The sequence below is a fragment of the Delphinapterus leucas genome, chromosome 13 (genome assembly GCF_059928025.1).
Source record: "Delphinapterus leucas isolate spDelLeu-1000000601 "Yukka" chromosome 13, BTC_Dleu_Yukka2, whole genome shotgun sequence".
NCBI classification, from domain to species: Eukaryota; Metazoa; Chordata; class Mammalia; order Artiodactyla; family Monodontidae; genus Delphinapterus; species Delphinapterus leucas.
In genome coordinates, this window is record NC_143141.1 from 89717462 (window position 1) to 89742853 (window position 25392).

General features: G+C 46.6%; 1 protein-coding gene across 4 annotated transcripts in view; it reads right to left on the reverse strand.

Annotated features, from left to right (window-relative positions):
* RNF144A (ring finger protein 144A) overlaps positions 1 to 25138 on the reverse strand; it is a 117294-nt gene extending 92156 nt beyond the window's left edge. Inside the window, exons 1-2 of one of the 4 annotated variants that reach the window (XM_089923481.1) lie at positions 24729 to 25138; positions 641 to 826 (exon numbers count right to left, since the gene is read on the reverse strand). The gene's annotated coding sequence lies outside the window, so the exon portion shown is untranslated. Of the gene's footprint in view, positions 1 to 640; positions 24688 to 24728 lie in introns of those variants that run through there. The other 3 variants (XM_089923479.1, XM_089923478.1, XM_089923480.1) reach the window with 3 other exon arrangements.
* Positions 25139 to 25392: the final 254 nt, after the last annotated feature.

Consider the following 25392-nt stretch of genomic DNA (forward strand, 5'->3'; position numbering starts at 1 on the left):
TTTTTTATGAGACCTCCCGGAGTGCTCCATTTAAAACTCCACCCCTCTAAACTTGGTAGCTTTTTATTTTCTCCACAACACTTATGCCAGGGAATGAGACTTGAAATTTACTTCTTCACATGGTGGTCAGCCTCTTGGTGCCTGGACCCACCCTCCACTCACACGCCGCCCCCCGCAACCTGGAATCTCCGTGAGAGAAGTTTGCGTCCGTTGTGCTCACCGTGGGTCCTGGGTTAGAACAGCACCTGGCACAATACGGCTGCTCAATCCATATGTTCTGGACAACTTAGTGAATCACTGAGACCCTAGGGACGTCACTTTGATCTTCTAAACCTGTTTCCTGGTCTACAAAACCGGACTAGCAATAAGAGCCTCGTGAGCTTGTTAAAAGCAGAAAATGAGGACCCGTGTGGTAGCCTTTGTAAAATATTAATTACTATAACCGCTTAACATAATATGTTGAAGACCATCCTCAAAACTCATTCAGGGGAAACAAACTAGGCAATTGCTTATTTGGTGTGGTTTAAGAGGTACAGAAAAACCCATCCAGGTTGGGGTCTTTCCCAACAATGGCCTGAGAGCCCACCAAGAAGACATAAATGAAGGTTTTCAAGCTTTCATTTTCCAATGTCAAAGTTACCTCTGAGAAGTCCTGATGGGAGGAGAGGAACGGTCTTCTGGCCAAATCCTGGTGTCCTGATGTGCTCAGCTGGCCCTCCCTCTCACGGCAGGCTGCCCATCTGGAGTAGTGGGGGAAGATCTCTGGCACTGGGGTCCCTGCAGACCTGGGGGATGGGGAGTGTATCAGGCTCAGCAGGGTGAACACCTGGGGAGCAGGAGAAGGGCACAGGAGCTTAGAGAGCAGGTTGGGGGGTGGCAGGGGGCAGCAAAGATCATTGTGCTGATTTAGAACCCAGCATCAGCCCTTCAAATCCCCAACCCAAGGGGGAAAGCTATTGATATAACTACTAGAAATCTAATCTGATCAACATTTGGAAGGTACCACCGGAGAAGAAACTAAGGTTTATGGTACAGGTAATCAAATTCCACAAAGAAGTTAACAGATAAATCTACCAACACAGACAATTCTCAGATAACAATGTGTCCCTGGGTCTCCATTTCTGTCCCCTCCTTTTCCAATCACAGCCATTCAGGTTTGCCCCAGTGGGACTCCTACAGGCAGAGGTTTAGGGCCATAGAAAAGTTTAAACATAAGGCAAGATTGTGTTAACTGTAATCCCCAGGGCAACCACTAACAAAACAACGGAAAAATGTATAAGACATGAACAACAGAATTAAAATGGTATGCTAGAAACTAACACAAAAGAAGGCAAAATGGAGGAATAAAGGAACACAAAAGACGTAAGATCCATAAGGAAAAAAAGCAAAACGGCAGACATAAATTCTATCTTATCAGTAGTTACACTAAATGGTCTAAATGCTCCAATCAAAAGGCAGAAATTGGTACAATGGATAAATAACATATGCTGTTAGAAGAGCACCAAAACAGAATCAAAAAGAATAAAATACTTATGAATAAATTTGACAAGATATGCAAGATCTGTACTTTGAAAACTACCAATATATCATTACAAGAAATTAAAAACTAAGTAAACAGAAAGGACATCCTGTGCTCATGGGTTGGAAGACGATATTGTTAAGACAGCACTACTCCCCAAATAGGTCTTCAGATTCAATGCAATCTCTATTAAATTCTCAGCTTTCTTTTTTGCAGAAATTGACAAGCAGTTCTTAAAATTCATACAGAAATCCAAGACATCTCACATAGCCAAAAGAACCTTGAAAAGGAAAAGCAAAGTTGGAGAATTCACACTTTTGGATGTCAAAAAAAAAAAACAAAAAAACCGCTATCGTAATCAAGAGAGTATGATACTGGCATAAGGAAAGACATAGAGAGCAATGGCTTAGAATTGACAGTCCAGAAATAAACCCATACATTTATGGCTAATTGATTTTCGCCAAGAGTGCCATGACAACCCAGAGGGTAAATGATAGGCTTTTCAGCAAATGATACTGACATTCAGAAAATGAATCTCTACACAGACCTTATACCTTTCACAAAAATTAACTCAGAATGGATTGTACACCTAAATGGAAGAGCAGAAATTATAAAACTCTTAGAAGAAAGCATAGGAGTAAATCCTTGTGACCTGAGATTACGTACTAGTTTCTTAGATATGTCACCAAAAGCACCAACAGCAAAAGAAAAGTTAGATAAACTGAGACTCCATCAAAATTGTAAAGTTTTGTGTGTTATAGAACACCATCAATAAAGTTACATCAACCCACAGAAAGGGAGAAAACATATACAAATCATGTATCTGATAAGGACTTTGTATCCGGATTATATAAAGAACACATTCAAATCAACAATAAAAAGACAAATAACCCAAATTAAAAAATGGGCAAAAGATCGGAATAGACATTTCTCCAAAAAAGATATCCAAATGCCCAATAAGCACATTTAAAAATGTTCAACATGGTTATTCAATTATGGAAATGCGAATCAAAACCATAATGAGATACCACGTCACACCCACTAGGACGACTAGAATCAGACAGAAGATAACAAGCGTGGGCGTGGGTGTGGAGGATTCTGAACACTTACACATTGCTACTAGAGACTGAAGTGGTGCAGTTGCTTTGGGAAATAGTTTGGCAGCTCCTTATAGGGTTAAACACAGAGTCACATATGGCCCAGCAATTCCACGTCTAGGTATGCACCCGAGAGGATGGAAAACAAATGTCCACAAACAACCTGTACATGGATGTTCATAGCAGCAGTATTCAAAATAGCCACAAAGTGGAAACAGCCCCAACGTCCATCAACTGGTGAATGTGGAAACAAGATGTGGTATGTCCACAGAACGGATTTGAAATGCTACAATAAGGATGAACTATGAATATATCATGCTAAGTAAAAAAAAAAAAGTCAGACCAAAAAGGCTACAAACTGCAAGAAAACATGTATATGGAATATCCACAACAGGCAAATCCAGAGGGACAGAAAGGAGATTCATGGTTTCCAGGGGTTTGAGCCAAAGCAGAGTAAGGAGCAACAGCTATTGGATCAGGGATTTGGGAGGGAACTGAAAATGTTCTAGAATTAGATGATGGTGATGCTTGTACAACTCTGTGAATATGCTGAAAACCCCTGAATTTTATACTTCAAAATGATGAATTTTATACTATATGAATTACATCTCAATGAAACTATTATTGAAAAAGAAATATATCAACTGGAAAAAATGTAAAGGCATAATAACTCCAGAATTTCCCAAGTTTCTCTCTCCTCAAGTACAGCATCTGCTCATCAGAAATGCAACACCAGCATCTGAACTTGGCTTATTTTTAGGCATCTATGGTCAGGAAGCAAAGAACAAAATCAATTCTGTCTTTCTAGTCACTTCAAAGTAGGGCATCCGAGAGCAGCAGATGTCTCCATCGGAGTAGACGTGAGATACATCCCAATGGACAAACGCACATCTCCTCTGGAGCTAGCGCTTCCTCCCTGTGCTTTTACTAAAATGACAAGCTTTGCCCACGTGTGGCCTGAGCAAGTGAGTTTTCCTGCAATGCTCCTGACCAGCTCCCAAAGCCTACAGCCTTCGATGTGGAGGCTGAAACCTCTGAGCTACCCCCGCCCGTCACCTGGTCCCTGCACAGAGCAACCCTGTTCACCTGCAGGAAGCTGCTCCTCTGCCCTGAAGCATCAAGGTACCAGCTTCAGAAAATATGACCCTGTGTTTTGCACATCTTTTCTCTGCCTGTACTTGGCAATGAGTAAGAACCCTTCAAACAAAAGATAATACAAAAGTCTGCTTTACTACATGTTTCTGCCATTCTTCCCAGGTACGAAGAGCCAGTAAATAAAACTATAATCTTCAGCAAGAAAGAAAAGCTCTCGGTGAGCTGCTGCAGTGACAACAGAAGACCTTTAGCTACATTAGAAAAAGTTCATGAAAAGAGGCTGCACGCAGAGCTCTCTGCCCGGAGGCTGTGCTGTGAGCCTGTGTGTTTTCAGGCTGCCAGCAGGTCGGAAAACCCCTGCCCACCTTCCAGAGCCCCACTCTGGGGGCTGCCTTACGCTGGCATTGCCTGGGCTCCACAAACAGGCAGGGGCGAAAGTATTAAAGTGCTGCAGTGTTTCCCACGGTGGTTCTTCAATCACATGTTTCGTGGAAGTGGTGGCCACCTCCAGCCTTGGCTCAATCCTCCAGGTGTGAAACAGTGCCCTTCACAGAGCTCTGCTTACAGAGCTGCACAGACTGTGATCGGTCAGTCCCCATCCTCGGTCCCCACAAGCCCTGCTATTTTTAGTGCTGGTGTTGCAGAGAACTGGGAGTATATGTACTGGGTTTTAGCAGAAACACCTATAGTGAACATTTATCAGTTATTAACCTTTTTTTTGCACTCCTACCATCTGCTGAGATGCTGGGTAGGAATGATACAAAAATGGATCTGGCATGATCCTGCTCTCAAGGAGATCAGAATTGATAGGAACTTTTATGCCCACACATTACTCTCCTGGGTGATCAAACATAAAAAACATTACTTTTTGTCACTGGAAGAAATATGACACACCACAGCCTAGGACCAGGCTTCTTGTTTCCTAAGTCTGTGCTCCTCTGGAATCTCAATTTCATTCCAATATAAACTTAATAAATTCACCCTTTTATAGGAACAGGGATGCTACATCAAATAACAAAGGTCTCAACTGTTTGGAATAACCTGAGAAAGCCAACCTGGTACAAAAATACGCATTAAAGAAATTATTTCACCAACTGTATGTACATCAATTTATAAATGGGTCCTATTAGTGAGTTATATATAAGATTATTCCTTGTTAAATTAATTCACCAAACAAAGAACAGCTGGAATCACTAAAATAACCAGGCTTATAAGAAAAAAACTGGGGAAATTCCCACTGGTGGTCCAGTGATTAAGACTCCGAGCTTCCACTGCAGGGGACACAGGTTCGATCCCTATTTGGGGAATAAAGATCCTGCATGCTGTGCCTCATGGCACGGCCAAAAAAAACAAAAACAAAAGAAAAAACTGGGGTTAGTGATAACCACTCAAAACCTTCAGAATTTCGTAATACATATACGCACACCCACATATATATATATACACATACTGCAGGACTGCTTGGCCCTGCTGAGGGAGCACTGTGGTCAGATCTAGGGTGGCAGGGGGCCAGGCGGAGCACTCCCCCACCTCCACCCAGCAGCTCAGGTGCAGGCACACAGTAGCAGGAAAATGGACTTAGCCAAAAATGGGTTTTGCCAGGTGATTACTAAAGTGGGAGAAAGGGCCACATTTCAGAAAGAAGAGGATTGAAGACATAAGTGTGGCAGTGAACGCTGAAAAGAAAGTAGGGCTGACGATCCCGTGGGGGTGAGGTATTTCTGAAGACCAGGAGCAAAAGGATTAGCTGCACTGAGGAACGATAGTGATCAGAGTGGGTGCTGGATGTCAGGTGTCGGAATAGCCAGGTATCACTTTGGGAACGGGCAGATGACAGAATGCTTCACAGCGCTCTTTGCAAGATAAAAACTGGAAAGTGACTTAAGTGTCCATCAAAAGGGACAAGCCGAATAAATAAGGTGGTGTCTTTCATATAAGAGAAGAAGGAGCTGGACCTGCAGGCATTGGTACGAAGAGATGTCTAAGACATAACAGCAAATACAAAGGCATAATACATAACAATGTGTATAACAATCCCATTCACAAACATAAGTTTTAGTTATACACTCACACACACACACACATTTTTTCTAGAAGAATGTAGAAAAAAACAGTTAGTAATCACTTTATACTAAAGAGAATTTTACTCCTCATTTTATTCCTAAACTTTTTTTTTTACTTTCTACATTTATAACTCTAAGTTTTTAGAACTAAAGATTTTTGATGTAGTCTATTACCCATGAGATGCTACACATTGAGAGAAAGTAGTTATTTTTCTTTGGCTTCACACAGGATCTCATACTGCAAACTGAATTAAAATCCCACAAAAAGCCCCATTGCTTTGCATTCCAGGGCTCCCTGAAGCAAATCCTTAGAGCGGGACTGGCTCTGCCATGGGCACAGGGATTAGAGTTAGTGGAGGCTCTTCCTTCTTCCTGTCTGTCTCTACACTGAATGGACATTGAGACTCAACTGGTTATCAGCACAGACTCCAGCTCACAGAGTGAGATCCTCCCACTTACCTACAATTCCATACACACAAGTACTCAAAAGAGATCCAAAGGCAGTCCCTCTACCTCTTCCCAATCTTTCAATTTCCAAATCAAGAACTGTCTTTTAGTTGCTGCTGGGCTTGAAAGTTCCTAACTCAAAAATCCGTGTAGTTCTACTCGGTTCAGCTTCTGTGGCTACAGCAAGTGGAGGTTTTCGTATGTGCAATTTGTTTGACTCTGAGATGAATAGAGGTCTTGTCCGGCGTGTATAAAGCCATCTCTGTCTACGGGCATTGTATACTAATAGCATCACACACTGGGAGACAGAGGGCCCCACAGCCATCCCTTTGGAGTCGTCCTGCAGTTAGTTATTTCACATTTGTCTTCTCTGGGGGAAAATAAAACACGGTCTTCAGCAATGGAGATATTTGTCAAATTATAGCTATGGAACAGATTCATTGGCTCCTTAACTATCAATTAATTAAATGATTTTCAATTATCTTGTGGTAAAAGGCATTTGGCTAATACCATCATCCTTCCTGATTCTAAGAAATGACTCACAAAAATGAAGCTAATTCTTAGGTTTAAACCTGCGCACAAAGAGCAGATTGATTTACCCAACTGGATACTGAATTAGGCACAGATTAAGCAGCTTGCTATAGTAGAGGCATCACCACAGGAAAGAATGGTTTATTTAGAATGGTGAGATAAAACACACACCAACTTTAAGAACTTAGAAAATAACTCCTTTGACTATGTAGCTCTGAAAAGGAGAAAGGTGGATCTTTATGTGCTGATAAAGAAAAATCCAAAATAAGTAGAAAAAAAGCAATAGGCAGCATTTCCCACTTAAAAAGGGAGGTGAGAGGGACTGGTGTGGAAGTATATAAGAAACTGATAGCAGGTGCATCTGGTTCAGAAGATTAAAAGCCTGGGGCAGAAGGAAGAATTGCTTTATACTGTTAGACTTTTGAATTTTTAATGTGCTATATATGATTTTTATTGAGGTCAAATTCACATAACACAGAATTAACCATTTTAAAGTTAACAGTTCAGTGCATTCAGTGCACTCACAATGTTGTACAAGCAGAACCTCAATCAAGTTCCAAGACAGTCGCATCACCCCAGACTAGAACCCATTACCTCCTAAGCAGGTAATCTCCACTCTCCGTCCAACCGGTCCCTGGCAACCAGAAACTGGCTTTCTGTCTCTATGGTTTTACCTATTCTGGGAACTTCATACAAAAGGAATAATACAATATGTGACCCTTTGTGTCTGGGTTCTTTTGCACTTCATTTTTAAAAACTAAAATTTAAATACAATATTTCCTGGAAAAATTCCATTCTAGTCATTCACTACGTTTTTCAAAAATATTTAAATGCCTAATATATGTAAATCCATTATATCATGTCTCATAAATGACAGAACAATGAAATTAGCCATGAAAAGATTATTCAGCTAATTATGTTCCACTTCAAAGGGCAAAAAGTTATCAGCCTACTGAAGAAAAGTTTGAACACCTGCCCTATGCAGAATATCCTGCAAAGTATCATGAGTAATTTAGAAGGAAGAGAAGGTTAGATTCAAAGCTGGAAGGGAACAGAGGTTTCATTCACTTACAGGTTAAAAAGTCAAGGCCCAGACCCACAAAGTTCCCCAGCGTCACACCGCAGTTCTGAGTGCCCTGGTTTCCATTGATATCCTCTCCAGTCTCACAGCCAACATCTTCACAAGGTTTGTTATTGAACAAAGGAGAGTAAGGCAGAATAACACATGTGGGCAGAAAACTGTGAGGGTGGAGACCTGAGGTTTCGGCTCTGACACATAAAGAGCTGTCACTCCCATTCTCACACGAAAGGGCTGGACAAGCCCACAATCAGAAACTTCTTGGACCCATCAGAAAACTGAGGGCGCAGGGCAAACCAATCCCCTGAAATCTGGAGAGGTCACAAAGTCACAGCCAGGATCTGCTCACCAGAAGGAGAATCCTCTAGGCCATAACAGATAGGATCACCTACATGGTAATTTTCATGAATTGCTAGAAGTTGAGTATGAACTAGACTGAGCGAGAAAGAAACAACTAGGGGCCACAGTCTTGAGGAGGCCCCCATGCTTTGGTGGGTTTGACCTCTAGGAATCCCACCAGGTTCTCACAGTGAAGAACCAAGAAAATTCACTCCTGGTTCTAGCTTGGAGAGGGGAAGAGTAACCAATTGAAATATGCCCAGATGGTCTACATAACACGGGCCCATTCTGCAGCCCTCACCTAACCTGAAGAACAGCAATGACTCCACTCCGGTCCTGTCTCACCCTGTCTCACCCAAGGAGGAGCAAAATAGCTAAGAAACTCTTGTGAGGAACACAGCCCAGGTACACTGTCCTGCTGAAAGACTGAGGCTTAATGTTGAGAGTATAGAATGCTCCCCTGCCTCGCAACTTACAGCCCCATGAACAGGGCACCAGTATGGTAACAGTGAATTACAGGTGAGAGGGCTGCAGGAAACAGACACTCTCTAATGATGAGTTCTTAGGAAAGTTCTTAGGGAACCGCAAAGATGTCAGGGAAGACAAAAAAGTTCACAAGAGGAATTTGAAGCCTCTGGCACCTACAGCTACAGCACACATTAAACACAGCTCAGCTCCTACCAACATTAACATAAAACCTCACCCTAAAGGCTTTCTACCTTGGTTCCTACTAACAAATACATCATGCTCAGCTATCAACAAAAAACCCACAAAGCATACCATATGCAAGAGAAATTGCAATCTGAAGAGACAGAGCAAGCATCAAGCCCAGACCCAGACATGACACAGATACTGGAATTATCACACAGGGGATTAAAATAGCTATGGTTAATACAATAAGGGTTCTTTTGGGCAGCGTAGACAAAACACAAAGCCAATGGGTTATGTGGACTGAAAAAAAATGCAAAACCTAAAAGTTGAGAATTATGTTTTATTTGGAGGATTTTCTGAGGACTTAAGCCTGGGAGACAGCTTCTCAAATCACTCTGAGGGACTGCTCTGAAGAGGTAAGGGAGGAACCAGGATTCATAGGAGTTTTGCAACAAAAACCCAGTCTTCAGAACATTAAAAGATTACAGTTAATTAAGGAAAAAACAGACATCTCAAGTTAATGAATTTAGCGCTTTTCTACGTATGGGAAGATATAAGAGTCTGGACTCATCCCGAAACCATTCCTTTGATGTGCACCTCAGCTATCTAGGGCCAGTGTCCTACTTTTCTCTACCCTAATTCCCCTCAGGGTACACAGTTGGTGGTGGCTGCAGTGGCTGATGGCTTGATGGCCACAACATCTTTTGTCTACTGATGTGGCAGGTGACATTTTTCACCCACAGTTATGTAAACATAAAGATGGAATTTTTTTTAAGAATCAAAGGAAACGCTAGAAAACAAAACATTGTAAAGAATGAAGAATGCCTTAGTCGGGCTCATCAACAGAGTAAGCACAGTGAAGAGAAAAGTCAGTGAGCTTGAAGACAGGTAAAAGAAAGTTCCCAAACTAAAATGCAAACCAAAAAGAAAGAAAGAAAGAGAGAGAGAGAGAGAGAGAGAAAGAAAGAAAGAAAGAAAGAGAGGGAGCGAGGAAGGAAGGAAGGAAGAGATCATCCAAGAACTGTAGGAAAATTTCAAATTTCAACAGTAGGAAAGTTCCCAAACTAAAATGCAAACAGAAATAAATAAATAAATAGATAGATAAATAAATAAATAAAAGAACATTCAAGAACTGTAGGAAAATTTCAATATACATACGGACATATGCATATGTCAGAATATGACATATACATAATTAGGACACCAGAAAAAGAAAAAAGAGGAAAATATTTGAAGCAAGCATGGCCGAGAATTTCCCAAAATCAATTACAGACACCAAACCACAGATTCAGAAAGCTCAGGGAACATCAAATAGGAGAAATACCAAAATATGTACTCCTAGGCATACCATACTCAGTTGCACAAATCAAATACCAAATGAAAATCTTGAAAGAAACCAGAAATGAAGGAGAAAAAACACTGTACCTATAGAGGAGCAGGAATAAGAAAGTAGATCTGACTTCTCTACAGAAACCATACAAGCAAGTAAGTGGAGTGAACTATTTAAAATGTTGAAAGAAAGCCACTACCAAACTAAAATTCTATTTCCAGGAAAACTATCCCTCAAAAGTGAAGGAAAGGGCTTCCCTGGTGGCGCAGTGGTTGGGGGTCCGCCTGCCGATGCACGGGACGCAGGTTCGTGCCCCGGTCCGGGAGGATCCCGCGTGCCGCGGAGCGGCTGGGCCCGTGAGCCGTGGCCGCTGAGCCTGCGCGTCCGGACCCTGTGCTCCACGATGGGAGAGACCACGGCAGTGAGAGGTCCACGTACCACAAAAAAAAAAAAAAAAAAAAAAGTGAGGGAAAAATAAATACTTCTTCAGACAAGCAAAAATTGAGGGAATCTACCATAAAAAATGTAAAGTTCTTCAGAGAGAAAGAAAATAAGTCAGAAACACAGATCAACATAAACACAGGGAAAGAGTTAGAGAGAAAATAAATGAAGGTAAAATATAATGTTTCATTTTTTAATTTTCTTAATTGATCTAAAAGAAAATTATTTAAAGCAGGAATAGCAACAGTGCATTGGGTGACTACAGAATATGGATAAGGGAAAAGAATGACAGTGAAGTCATAAGGGCAGGGAGAGAAGAATCAGGAATACTTGCTATAAGGCACCTTTCCTACATAGCAAGTGGTGTAGTGTTATCTGAAAGTTGACTTAGTTTAGTAAAATACGTATATTGAATACATACATACATATATATACTATATATATATAGCAAACTCTAGGACAACCACTGAAAAAGGTTAAAAATAAGTATAACTGATATGCCAAAAGAGGAGATAATATAGAATGATATAAAATACTCAAAACCAGAGAAGTCAGAAAAAGGGGGAGAAAAAAACAAAGAACAGATGTCATGAATAGAAAACAATTTCAACTATGGTAGGTATTAATCCAACTATATCAATAATCACTTTAAGTGTGAACGGTCTAACCATACCAGTTAAAAGTCAGAGATTTTCAGAGTGGATAAAATAGCAAGACTCAACTATATGTTGTCTAAAGAAACACACTTTAAATAAAAAGACTCTGGTTAAAAATAAAGGAATGGAGAACGACATAACATGTTAATGATAAAAGAAAGCTGGAGTAGCTATGTTAATTTCAAACAAAGCCGACTTCAGACCAAGGAAAATCATCAGGGATAAAGAAGGACACTACGTAACAATAAAGGAGTCAATTCTACAAGAAGACATAAAAATACTAAACGTGTATGCACCTAACAACATAGTGGCAACATACAGACGCAAAAACTGACAGACCTGCAAGGAGAAATAGACAAACCCACTATTATGGCTAGAGGCTTCCCCACTCCTTTCAGCAATGGACAGATTCAGCAAGAAGAAATGCAGTTAGTACATAGCTGACCTGAACAGCACTAAACAATCAACTTGATTTATTTGACACATAGAATATTCCATCCAACAACAGCAGAATACACATTCTTCTAGTTCATACGGAGCACTCTAGGCCATAAAACACATTTTAACAAATTAACAAAAACAACAAAAATCATACCGGGTATGCTTTCACTTCACAATGGAATTAAATTGGGAGTCAATAACAGAAAGATAGCTGGAAAATCCCCAACTATCTGGAGATTAAACAGCACACTTCTAAACAACACATGGGCCAAAGAAGAAGTCTCAAGAGAAACTAACAATATTTTGAACTGAATGAAAATTAAGATATAACTTATCAAGATGAGCAGAATGTAGCAAACACAGTGCTTACAGGGAAATTTATAGCATTAAATGCCTATATGCCAGAAGAAGAAAGATCTAAAACCAATAATCAAAGCTTCCTCTTTAGAAAACTAGAGTAAAGAGAGCAACTTAGGCCTAAAACAAGCAGAAGAAAAGACATCATAAAAACTGGAGCAAAAATCAATGAAATCATAAACAGAACAAAACAGAGAAAAGCAACAAAACCAAGAGCCGATTCTTTGAAAGATCAATAAAATTGACAGACATCTAGCTAGGCTAAAATTGTGATGGTTAAGATGGTACATAAGGAGTGTGAGCTTTCAATAAGAAATGCACGTAGGACTAACCTCAGCCCATAGCCTGTATCTGCCATGTCTACCAGCAATGCAGTGGTTTAGAGCATTTTCACTGAAAATTTAAAGCAAAACAACAATCAAAAGAGAAAAATAAGGAAAGGAAGAAATGTGGCATTATTTCATTTTAGACTGTTCTCAACAGAAACAGCTGAAAAGCTAGAGAAAATAACAGCCTTGATGGGTCTAATACTTTCCATTCCTGTGGACCAGAAGGGCAGTATTGTATCCAACCAGGACGTGCTTCCCAGATGGAATTTGAGTGCATTTAGAGGCAGTATTTGTCCGAGTTCCCAGACCCCTCACCACTTCCTCACATCTCATACCTGGCTGCCCCCGTCCCTGTGGAATTCTGAAGACTTATTCGTGACTCTGCCTTTTGGATAGAGCTTAAAGGCGTTTCTTCAGGTTTTCTCATTGGCGATTTATGAAATCCTCAGAGGAGCCAAAACAAAGAAGTAGCCCTAGTACTAGTCTCACTTTTTAGGTGAATAAAATGGGACCGTTTACAGAGAGGTTAAAGGTTTTTGCAGAAGTGACCGATGAGATGTGAAGTCTGGGGCAGGATTCTGAGCCACCGGGCCTGCAGTCCTGCTCCGTTCGGCTCAGGCAGTGACCATAACCACAGGGCTAGGAGGTGCCCGGACTTCACAGGGCGAGTCATGGTTCTGACATGAACTGTCACTGCTGGGATGCAGGGGCGTTAGCTACAAGCAAGCCTGAAAGAGCCCCCTTTCGGGAAAAACGTCAGTGTTTGTATTGCTTTATCGTGTTTAACAGAAGGGACGTCTACTAGTTTACACTCATTTCTCTTCAAGCCCTGGAAGCAGAACGTCCACTTGAGACACAGAGTTATTTGCTGAAATATATTTGTTGTATATGAAATAATAAAATTTTTGAGGGGGGAGTGCAGAATTTATAATTAAATGTTTTTAAACTGAAATAATTCCACTATAAAATTAAACAGAACCACAATTTAAAAAATCAAAAATAGAAAAAAATGTCACAATCCTTGTGAGTTAGGATTTCCTTTCTGTAGTATATTTTCCATCTTTGTACACATATCATGCATACAATTCAGTCTCATAATTGTTTTCATTTAATGATATATTTTAAACATTTTCCCATGACCATAATCTCTAAAAATCTTACCAAATAAGAGCGGGATATTTGCTTATCCATATTTAGATGTTTGCCATTTGGGGCTATTATTAAAAACACACAAAGAAACAAATGAAGAGCATTTGGGCCTAAAGCACTTCTTTTTCTCCAGATTTAGTATCATTTCCTTGAGCAAAATTCTCCAAAGTGCAACTGTCTGAAGTAATCATGTGGTTACAAATAAAAATCATGCATTTATCCTTCAGTCATCCCTTCCCCCAGATTAGACCTAGAAATTCATTTTTCCTGCTGAGGCAACATGATTTATATTTAAATGCTCCCTGCTCTGCAGCAGGGCTCACTTCATCATATTAGCAAATGTTCCCTGTAGCTAACTTATCTTAGGATTGTTTTTCAATTAAAAACAATTTTAACCCAGAAATTTTTTATCTTACTACCCAAGGTATTTATTATCACATAACGGTAGTTACACTGTAACTAGACTGATCTCTAGATAAGCAGTGTGGTGTAAAGTACATAGGGTCCATGGAAGGAAAGATCCACACACGATCTAAGCTAAAATGATACAAACTACATTTGCAGCTTCTAGATGATTACTTTTATTAGCAGTTCATCTAAGGGTTTTTGTCACGTGGGGTCAGTTTATAAATGTCAGTGGTTTTAAAAACTACCATATGGTAGTGTTTCAGAAAAAAGAGAAGACTTTTAAACCTTCAGGCAGTATCTTAATGTCCCTTATTTATTTATGTTTTTAATGTACTGAATTGCGATAAAAGTTTAGCACACTGAAGCTGGGTGTAAAAGGCCCTGTGCTGGGAATTCAAAAATGAGTGATAGGCCTGGCCTGCCATTTAGCGAGGAGCGTGTGATAAATAAATGGGGAAGTCTGAATCTCAGAAGGCAAAAGCATGGAGAGCAGTGCTTACCTCAGGGATGTTTTACTCCCAGAGGCCCCACCATGAATCATGCCAAACACTAAAAAGTACCCTCATTTCAGGTTAAATATGATTTTCTATATAACTGTGCCTTAATTCTCAGCTGACTAAATGACAGTTATATTTTGTTGACATAACACGACACGGGTGTTACCATCAATTTTGGCTTTTCAGGTTTTGGGCTTCTTTTTGTTTCTTGTTTTTTTATAATACTTTGGAGCTAATACTTGTTTCCAGGATTTTAAAATACTCAATTTTGCAAAGCTCGCAGGCCCTAGGCACCGTGCCTGCTGTGATCGCGAGTGAAAGGATGCTGACTCAACTCCGTGTCATCCACAAAATGCCAGGGCAGTTCAGAGCCAGGATGAGGTCCAAAGGGGCCACGCAGAGCTCCCAGGAACTGGCAGGAAGAGAAGCAGCTGGTGAGCCAGGATGACCACAGGAAAAGGCAGAGTGCCGAGTCAGGAAAACGGAGGTGAGCCTGGGATGCAGGGAAAAGCAGGTGATGTGGAGGCAGAGGTATCCTGGGTCGCCCTGGACCATGGCAGTGTGTCCAGTGACTGCGGGGAATACAGCCAGCCAAGGACAGCAGGCCAGAGAATGGAAAAGGCAGGCGAAAGAAACACATCTCAAAGATGCAGGGAAAAAAAAGCTGGCAGCCCTGAAAGCAGGGATGCAAACAAGGCAGGCACTGTTGCTGGGAATGAGGACGACAGCTCTCCGGAGGTCAGCTAGAGAAGGATGCCTGAGTGGGTGGCTGACCAGCTGGAGAAAACACTCTAGAACATCTTAGGCGAGATGTGTGGACTCAGGCCAGGCACAGGTGGCAAGATTCACCAAGAGGGGACATGTGTGGGAGAGGATTCTCTCAACCAGTCTCCATTGGGCATCTAGTGGTGGAGGACTGGTGGATACACTTGACCTGATCCTGGACAGCGGGTGGCCAGAAGCCGATGTCCCAGGGCAAGCCAGGTGGACACTGTGAGCCACAGGGGACTTGGGAGACAAAACCAGGAGGGCGGCTATTAACCCGAGGCCGGAAGTTGACAGTTGAGGCAGATTTCAATGATCAAGGAGCTTTGTAAAGAAAAGTGTTCATCTAAGGCAAGCCCCTCCTTTTACACATAAAACATAAAAGTCCAGGACTTGCATCTGAATTGGTACTGAATGGACTCAGTGGAATGTTTGAATCTGAATAGCGAAGGCTGTGGAGAAGAGGATGGGCCGAGCTGGGCAGGAATCTCAAGCATCCAGGACTAAACTCAAGAGAGAACCGTCCAGTGACAGTAAACTCGACACAAGTCAGGCCCAGACCCGCTCCTGGCCGGCCCCACCAGTGCCGAGTCCCCGGGTGGCCAGGTTCTAGAAGGGGGCAGAGCTGGGCTGGTCACAAGGTCTGTCAGCTGAAAAAGAAACTCACCCCTCCAAGTCCCTTTGGACCATCAGTCCAAGGAAATATCAGGAGAGCCGCATCAGTAATTTTAAACGTTCTGGTATCCACATTAAAAATAAAATGTAAAAATAAGCAAAGGAAATTCATTTTAGTAATATATTTAACCCAATACAGCCAAACTAAAATCATTTCAACATGTAATCAACTTCAACGTTATTAATGAGATATCTTGCATTCTGTTTTTCACACTAGATCTTGGAAGTCAGATGCTTTCTACACTCAGGACACAGTTCACGTGGAACTGGCCACAGTTCAAGGGCTCAGCAGCCCCACAGGACCAGTGGCTGCTGCCTGGACAGCCCGGACCTCCACCCGCACTCCCCTCTGCCTGCCTGCCTTTGGTTTGCTCCTGCTGTACCAGGAAGAGGTCCCCAAAGACAGGCCTTATCTGTCAGGCCCCAGGACACAGCTCAAGGCCTCCAACCAGCGGCCCCCTCGGGCAGTCGAGCTGGTCCTCCTGGACAAAGGCTGGACCAGCTGCATGTGGCTGGGGACAGGGAGAAAACAAGGTCACTATCAAGGAAGCATGGCTTCAGGCCAAAGGAAAAGAATCCTAGGAGTGATTAAAGTATTAACAGATAAGAACTGCTCCCAGCCACTCTGCTATAGGAAGGGTACATTCATCGAAGGACAAACTGAAAACATTTCCTTCAGAGACTTATCACGTTTGCACATTCCACAGCCCAGGACCTGGCTTAGGGTGAGGGCTCAATAAGTATTTATTGAGCATATTAAAAAGCATGCACCTTACGTTGGAGCTATTTCACAAATAGGAGAAATGGAGAGTGAGCAGTGTTGCTATATGGAAATTCCTATGTGTCCCAAGTGGTTGTTTTTAGTGAAACCGCAATTTATAAAATTACAAAAGTTTACGAGATTGATACCTGTCCGTCCTGTTGATTACTGAACAGCACACCCTATCTTGTTCTAGAAACTGCCTCACCAGTCCCCCCGCCCCACCCCCCATGGCTCACCCTCACTGTCTGTTCCTTAATCTGCCTTTCAACCCCCAGGACCAAAACCATTTTGCCAAGTGAATGAATGAACAAGAAGAAAGAAGGAATGACGAGATTGTTTCTGGACTCGAACATCTCTGAAGGAAAAAGACGCCTACTAAGTTTGACAAATATTTACTGGGCACCTACCGTGTGCCAGGTGTTAGAGGGATACAGAAATGAACAAGACTGGACTGATTTCCTGGCCCTCATTGCACCCCAAACCACAAATATCCACGGGAGATTCAGGTGTGCTTGCACTACACTGGCGAGACACCACGAACATTTAAGCCACGTGCACAGTGGTCTGGATCTCATCCCATATGGATTCTTGCCTTTCAGAGAAGAGCAAGTGAGAGCAGCAAAGACATTGTATTAAATCACAGTCTAGCCACGCACCACACCGGAAGCTCTGTCCTGTCCCGTCCACTCGGGGACGCTCTCCCTGCTCCCGTGGTCTCTCACGTTCTCAGCTTCTCTTACTCCCTGGAGTTGCCGTCCAGCCCACCGCAATGAGACAGAAACAGAGGCAGCCGTGGTGCTTTTGGAAAGGGTGGTTTCCATGATAAAGAAAGACAAGTGGATCTGACACCAACTTCCCCACCTCTCCGGCTACCTAAACACGGGGTGTGAGTGCAGCCTGGAGAGCCATCTGGCCCCGGGGTCCAGGGCAAGATGGTGCAGACACAGGAGACCCTGGGTTGTCAGAGCAGCTGAACCAAGGCCAGCCACCAGCCCCTTCCATGGCTTGTCACAGAGGACACAGGGAGTGTTGTGTTGCTGGCCAGACATACAGTAACATACAAGGACATATGCACATGTACTGCATGGCACTGGGAGATGTGTGTTATGGGCTAAACTGTGTCCCCAAAAGATATGCTGAACTCCTAGGTCCCAGCGTCTGGGAACATGACCTTATAAGGGTCTCTGAAGATGATCAGCAGAGTGGGTTCACCCCAATATGACTGGTGACGAGCCATTTTGCCTATCTTAGTCCATCCAGATATCCCTAATAAAATTTCCACAGACTAGGTGGCTTCTAAACAACAAACATCTATTCCTCACAGTTCTGGAGGCTGGGAGTCCAAGAACAAGGTGCCAGCAGATCTGGTGTCTGGTGAGACCCATTTCTGGTTCACAGACAGCAGTCTTCACCATGTCCTCCCACAGAGAAGGGGCGAGGGAGCTCTCTGGGGTCTACTTTATCAATACAAGGGCACTAATCCCATTCATGAGGGCCCCACCCTCACGACCTCATCTAAACCTATCACCTTCCAAAGTCCCCACCTCCTAGCAACATCCCACTGGGGGTCAGGTTTCAACATACGAACTTGGGGGGCACACAAACCCTGGGTCTATAGCATCACATGTCTACCTGAGGACAAGAGGAAAGTTAGTAAGGTCTCAGTGAGCGAGATTGGGAGGAGCAGGGAGAATAAACACGGAAGCAGAGGCAATTTCTTAGGGTCCCACGAGCTGAGGGACTAAAGATCCCGTTTTTCTTCTTTCTCATACATCCAGCCCACCCACCACTCTACCTCCCGCTATCTCAGGCTAACGTTTCAGCAGGACACAAAGAAGAAGAAGCAACTGCCATCCCAGCAGGGACACCCAGCTCTGTCTGGTCCACAACAGCACTGGCGCCGCCTCACCCCTGCCAAGCGATTAGGAGGAAATATACAGTTTCCGCCAACAAATTCGGCTCCCAAGGCGCCAGCTCTGAAAGCCTTCGGGAAGCTCTTTGTATTCCATTGTCCTAGGACTGTTATGAGCCATGCATGTGGTACCAAGAAGTACCGTGTGGCAATCAGGGTGTCAGGAAAAATCAATTTATGGGACTGTTTGTTTCTTTATGTTCTTAATGGCATATCCAACAGCCAGCCCCCCAGGGTGTCTGCAAGCCTTCCCACTTCCCAGAGCGAAGCTGCTCTGGGAACACACAGCCTACAAGATGCTCTTGAATGCAAACTGGCCCCATGCACCAAAGCAGAGGGGAAGGCACTCAAAAAACAGACCCCTCGGGGACAGAGAAGACACTCACCACTATGGATTATCTTACATGCCCTGTAGGTCCAGAACCTCTAACAGCTCTGTTCTTCTATGTGACTCGAGGGTCCCCACCACATTCACCTGGCAAACACTCCAGGAACCCTGATCACCTCTTTACCTAGAGCACTTCTGTCTCCCATTAGAAAGATCCAGACTCATGAGGCTGATGGAGCCTCACCCTCAGCCCCGGGTCCCCGACATCCTCATGAACACATCCTGCAGTGTCCTGCTCTGTGGCCTGACCTCCCCAAAGGGAAAACATCTCTCGATTTGCTCAGATCTTGCTGGAGAACAGAATGTGAACCCTGATCCCATCTCTTTGTCGATAACCTGCCTCAGGTTCCCTTTTGAACCAGGTTTCTCTATCTTGGATTCAACCACAGAGCAAAAATTCATTTAGAGAGAGCACGATAAGCACTGAGGGAATGCAAACATGAAGAAGTTCCTGCCCTTGTAGAGCTTATAATTTAGTAAAAGAAATGATAAAGTTACAGGAAAATTAGAGTAGAGAGGTTTAAGAGCAATTACAGGTTCTGAAAAAACGCTGCTGTGGAAACACCTGGTAGAGAAGAGGCTCCCCGCTCACGGGAGAAGAGGCTGGGGCCTGGAAAGAAAGGGGCCTGGCTGGAGCCCCAGTTCTGCCATTCCGTCCTCTCTGCTCCGTGCCTGCATTTTCTCATCTGCAAGACGCCAGTGCTGGAGTTGTCAGCCTCTACGGCTCCCACGTTGATGACCCCACAGCTTTAAGAAAAAGGCAACATGTGTGCGAAGCCTGGAAGGATCATTAGGAATTTGGCACGTGGAGGTGGTGGGAGAATGTTCCAGGGCCTACGTGTGGAAGCTGCGGACAGATCAGCCTGGAAAGATGGGCTGGAACCAAGTGGGGAAGAATTTCAGAAGCTCGATCCAGGGGCACATGCGTGACTTAACAAGCAACGGTGTCTCAGCAGGAAAGTGACAAGAGGTCAGCGGTGAGCCTGGAGGTGGACACCACTGGGAACCGCAAAAGTCGTCCCGGGAAAGTGAAACAATATCTGCATGATTCTGGCCTCAGAACACCTACTGAAGAGACTGTTCTACCTTGAGGTCAAAGAGGCCCCCTAATGCAGAGGTCTGCGCAATTTCCACCCATGAGCGGGGCGGGGGAAAGCAGCCTCTCTGCCCAGGAGGCTGCCCTTCCTGTAGGGTGTGTGCGCAAGCCTCCCCGCGGAGGGGGCAGCAAGGGGTGGCCAGCGGGGCTGTTCTGGAACGTGGGAGCGCCTGAAGACCTGCCAGCTACAGAGGACAAGCAGGGAGGGGATGCACACGCCACCTGCTGCTGGCCAGGGACCACGTCCCAGACGCAGAGACAGACCGTCAAGGAACGGCTCCCTGGCTACCTGCGTGGCTAGCGGGTCAGTGGAAGTGCGAAAGGCATTCTGTTCTCCTTCGATGCAGCCTGCACAGCCCACCTCCCTTCAAACCACCTTTAAACGCTGCCGCCTCAACATCAAACATGCTGTTTCAAAGGACTGTTTGAAAACTGACCCTTCGGAGGCCAAAACATGTCCCAGGTCAACCATACCATAGGGTTCCATGTGCTGGGTCTGGAACTCCCTGCCCCACCAGCTCTTCCCGGGTTCCTGCCTGCAGGGTGGAGCCGGCAGGAGCAGGGGTGACCCCAGTCTCACTGCCATCCTTCGCTGGGGCTCACTTCCAGCTCGGAGCTTCCCCACTGCAGGCCCGGCTGCCATCACCTGGGGAATCACAGCAGCCTTGCTCAGGTGACCCCGCAGACAGAGCGTGGCGACGCTGGGTTGTAAAAACCATGGCTGCTGCTGGGCTTCCTCTCATCTTCCCTGAAGCCTCTCTCCTCTACCAAGGAAACTGGGGGCGGGAAGGGAAAAGGAGGGAAGACTTCTAGGACAGAGGCTCCAAAACCAAAGAACGGAAGTCCCCCGCACTGCTGAGATGGTCCAGGAGATTCCAGAAATGAAAGCAGCGGCATTGCACCCAGGAGCTTGGTTTGAACAGGGTTCAGAGATAGCCGGGCCACCCTCCAACAGGACAGGGGCTTAGCCCCGCCATGCCGGCCCGAAGTTCCCTTCCCACCCCAGGCAGTTTCTTGCTGTTCCCAGCCCCAGAATTTGACCCTGATCTTCTCATTCGCCTGGTTAACTGGGACTCTTCCTTCGGGTCCTAGCCAGCATCAATGGCTCCAGCGGGCAGGCTGCTCACCACGCCCCACTGCATGCTGCACACCGACCCCAGCGCTAGAACAATCTGTGACTGTCTACCTTCCGCCCCCCAGACCGTTGCCTCCTCAAGGTCACGGAGGATATCCTTTTCCACAGGACTCTGAGTTCCATGTCAGCTTCAACATGTACCACGTACCTGGCCTTGGACGCCACAGCTTCTCCTTGTCCCTCTCACCTTGGTAGGTTGGGGACAGTAGAGATGCCTATCCTATGGGCCAAGTGAGAACTGGGTCTGAGCATACAGAGCACTTCCTATCAGCACCTGGTGATGGAAAACGCTAAATGAACACCCACTGTTCCCTGGCTCTCCAGGGAGCCAAACTCCAGGAGACTATAATACGTTGGTTGACATGCTTCTTCATGCTATCCAGGAACTTATTTTTTCTCTGTAACACTGCATCCAGCTTGTCCACTTGCTTCTTGGTGAAAGCCCTACTCTGCGTCTATCTATAGGCCATTCAGGAAACACAATCCGATTCAGGCTTTAGATTCCAGGAAAGAAGGAAGATTCCAGGCTCTCATCACCAAGGAGCCACCCTCTTCAAAGCCCATCTCTCAAATTATCATCTTTGAGAAAAACCATTGTTCTGAAAGCAAAAATATATATATAATGTTTTTTCTTGCAAAATTCTTTAAAAATGGTTGCATTGGCAATATTGATGCTCCTGGAAAAGACCTTTAAAGCAGCACATTTTTATATCTGGATCTTGGAAATCATTTAGACCAACACCTTAGTTTCACAGTTGAAGGAACTGGGGCCACACAGGGAGGTTAAGACACTTGCTCAAGGTCACAGAGCTGGGTCAGAAAGTTGTACAAGCTCTGCCTTTTGGCCCGAATCCCCAGCAGGTATGTTGCTTCCGTTTAATTTCTTCATCTAATTAAGAAAAGGTATTCATGTGTGTCAGTAATGCAGAAACAAAGGAGAGAGGAGGCTGGTTCCAGAAATGATTGCCTCACGTGACTTTTCCAGTCTTAAAGGAAAGAACCTTCAACTTAGTTCTCGGGTCTCCAAGGTAGGAAACTACCCAAGGGAATACGGGGAGGGTCCATCTTCCATAGAAGCATTCCATTCTACTCACAGCCCCGTGGCTGCCTCTGATCTTCCACACCCCAGGGATCCAGGGGAGGTCCTTATTGGCCAGATGCGCTGGAAGAGTCTGGGGGGCTCCAGACCACCAGACCCCAGGGCAGCTGACACGTCTTCATCCTCCCAGTTCTAGGGTGGAACAGGAGAAAGAACAGCAGACCGTCGGGAGAGCTGATGCCAGGCCCAGGCCAGCCATGGCCCTCTGTGTTGCTGGGGCCCCTGACCTCCCCCCTCCAGTCCACAATGTCCTCCGTCACAGTGGGCCGGCTGGCCTGGTGACCTGTGCTGACCAGCGAGCTCCGTGATGCTCTGTCTGCGGGTACAGACTTCCCCTGTCTCTACACCAGAGAGAAAGGCTCTCAAGAAGGAGAAATGTGCACAAAAGGCGGCAGTGGGGACAAATTATGAACCACAGTGGAAAAAACAGGCAACGTGGCTCCCGGTGTCTGGCCCTGCCGCCGTCTGGCCTAGCAGCACGTTCACCCGCTAAATGCCAGCAGCTTCAGCTGAAGTGTGGGCAGTCCCTTCCAAGTCCAAAACAACATCGAGTCCACAAGCCAAGCCCTGAGCTCAGGTGAAGACCTGGATGCAGGGATTACGCTCGATCACAGGAAGGGCACCGGAACACGCTTCTAAAACACAGGGATTGGTCAGAGCTCTTGCAGGTTTCAGTACCCCCATCTTCACGGCCCGTGGGCGCCCGTACCATCATCTGCCGGCTGCAGCTCTGCCCCCCGCACTTGAGCTCTCCCTTCATCAGCTCCTCCTCCAAGCGTCCTGACACTTGAATCAGAGCTTCTTTAAACAAACTCCCAAACCCCAGTGGTGCTGGATCTGGAAAAGGCCCCTCCCATTAAAATTAGGTCATCTGCACCTTGTTTTCTCCTGAGGTTCTGAATCCATGCCTGACCTTTCATAAGGGGCAAGGGCACAGGTGGGAGCCCACGCTGGGGACTAAAGGCGACACACCCCACCGTGGACAGCAAGGTGCGGTCCCCATCCTTCAACCCCGCCTTCACCACTCTAAATCCGGGCCCAGCTCACTCTCCAAAAGCATCAATGGCTCCCACTGCCACAGGATCAAGGCCAAAGGAGGCCTGGAATTCAGAATTTCACGATCTACCCTCATCTGACCACTCTAGGCATAATTCCTTTGCACTCTCTAAAAAATAATAAAAGTGAAAATTTAAAAGGTGCTGGAAAACTGCAGAAGACCAGGTCCTGAGTCTCAGTACCAGGAAAGGGAACACTTGGGCTGCAGGCCTGTGGGAAAGTTCGAGGGTCACACTTTGTGTTTCTTCCCCCTTCCTCCACCGGGCAGTTCCTTCTGGCCTGGGGCCCTTCCTGTCACCTAGAACCTGCCCCTCCTTCAAGCTCTGACCCAGGACCAGGCAGCTGGGACCCTCCTCCCCCTGCCTCTACCTCCTGGGCACTCACAGAGCTCACAGCTCTTCTGGCAGGTGTCCACACACAGCACTTTCCTTCTCACACTTTACTATCCGCACAGCTTATCTGCCAGCTGCCCCCGGCCAGATTCACTGGAATGTGTCCTTATCAGATCCCCAGGCCCGCTCCTAGAAAAAGGCTTTCCTCCCACAACAGTTCAAGGCAAGATGTGAGGTCCGTTTTTAGTTCAGGGACCAGAGCTCCCTCCCCGCGCAGGGCAGCAGGACCCCCTGGGGATACTCCCCTGGGGCTCCCTCACCCCGCCTGCCCTAGGCCTGGCACAAGGCCAGCATGGGATACTTGTTGAGCGAGATTTTTATTATTATTATAATTGTTCACTGGGAAAAGGGCAGGCAGAGAGAACTTCTGGAGTGCCCATCCAGAGGTCTGCCTATGGATATCGAAAGGGTGCACGAGGCACCCGTTCCTCCCCGCGACCCTGAGCCTCCCGGCTCGCAGGAGCGCCCAGAGCTGGGTGCCCAGGACAGTACGGGGAAGCTGGGGAGCCACCGCCGGAGGGTGGGGCGGGGAGACCCGCAGGGAACTTTCCGCGCGCCCCTGGGGAGGGGACGGCTTGGAGGAGCGAGGCTGGCGGCCGCGGGCATCGGGCGCCGGGATGTGCCCCGCGGAGGACGCGGCGCCGGCCCACTCTGGCCGGGCTGAACCTTCCCGACGCCCCCACCCCGCCCCGCGCCCCGGCGGCTCGCCCTCACCAGACCCCGTCCACCGCGGTCGTCCGTCCCGCGGCCCCCAACCCAGGGCCGCTCCGGGACCGGCCGGAGCGCGGGGACGCGGCGCTGCAGACCCGGCGGACCGGGGAGGCGGGCGGGGTCCCGAAGTGGCTGCGGCACTGGAGCCACCGAGGGGCAGGGCCAGGGTGGCGCCCTGGGCGCGGACCGGCCCTCGCCCCTGCCCGATCCCGGCGCCCGAGGCCGGCTCGGCACGGCCACCTCTCTCGGGCCCCTCGGCCGCGCCCGGCTCCCGCGAGGCCGACACAAAGGGGACGCGCGTCACCCACCTGGTCCCGCGCGGCAGGGGCCCCGGGGCCGCCGCTCCTGCTTGGCCACGGGCGGGGTTCCGCGCGCCGTGCCCAGGTCCGCGGTCCGGGGCCGGGTGTCCGCGCTGCGCGTCCGCCGCCCCGCCCGGAGTTGCCCTTTATTCCCGTCCGCCCTCCAGCCGGGGCGCACGGCCCGCGGGGGGAGAGTGGGCGGCGGCGCCGAGTGGCACAAAGACGCGGGGAGCACAAGCTCGGCCCGAGCGCCCCCGCCCGGCGCGCAGCGCCCCCTGCCGCCCGCCCGCCGCGCCGCGCCCCGCCCTGGGCCGCGCAGGCCCGCAGGGAAACCCGGTGCCCGAGGACCACCCGGACCTCACGCCGCCAAGAGGCACACAGGGCGCGTCGTCCGGCGGCAGCCAGAAGACTGCCGCAGATGCCAGTGCGCCCGGAAGAAACGATCAGCAAGACAGGAGAGAAATGGGTGATCCCAAAACACTCTTTGCGCGGGTGATACAAAGAGCACTGCCTCAGAGCAGATCGGGGCTCCCAGAACCTGGGCTCGATGCCCCGGCGTGTGGGGACATTGAGATGAAGGCTGAGGGCCTTTCCACGCCAGCGTCACGTGAAATGTCTTTGCATCCCACTACCTGATTGCTTGGACGGACGGAGAACTGGAGGCAACTTGTCT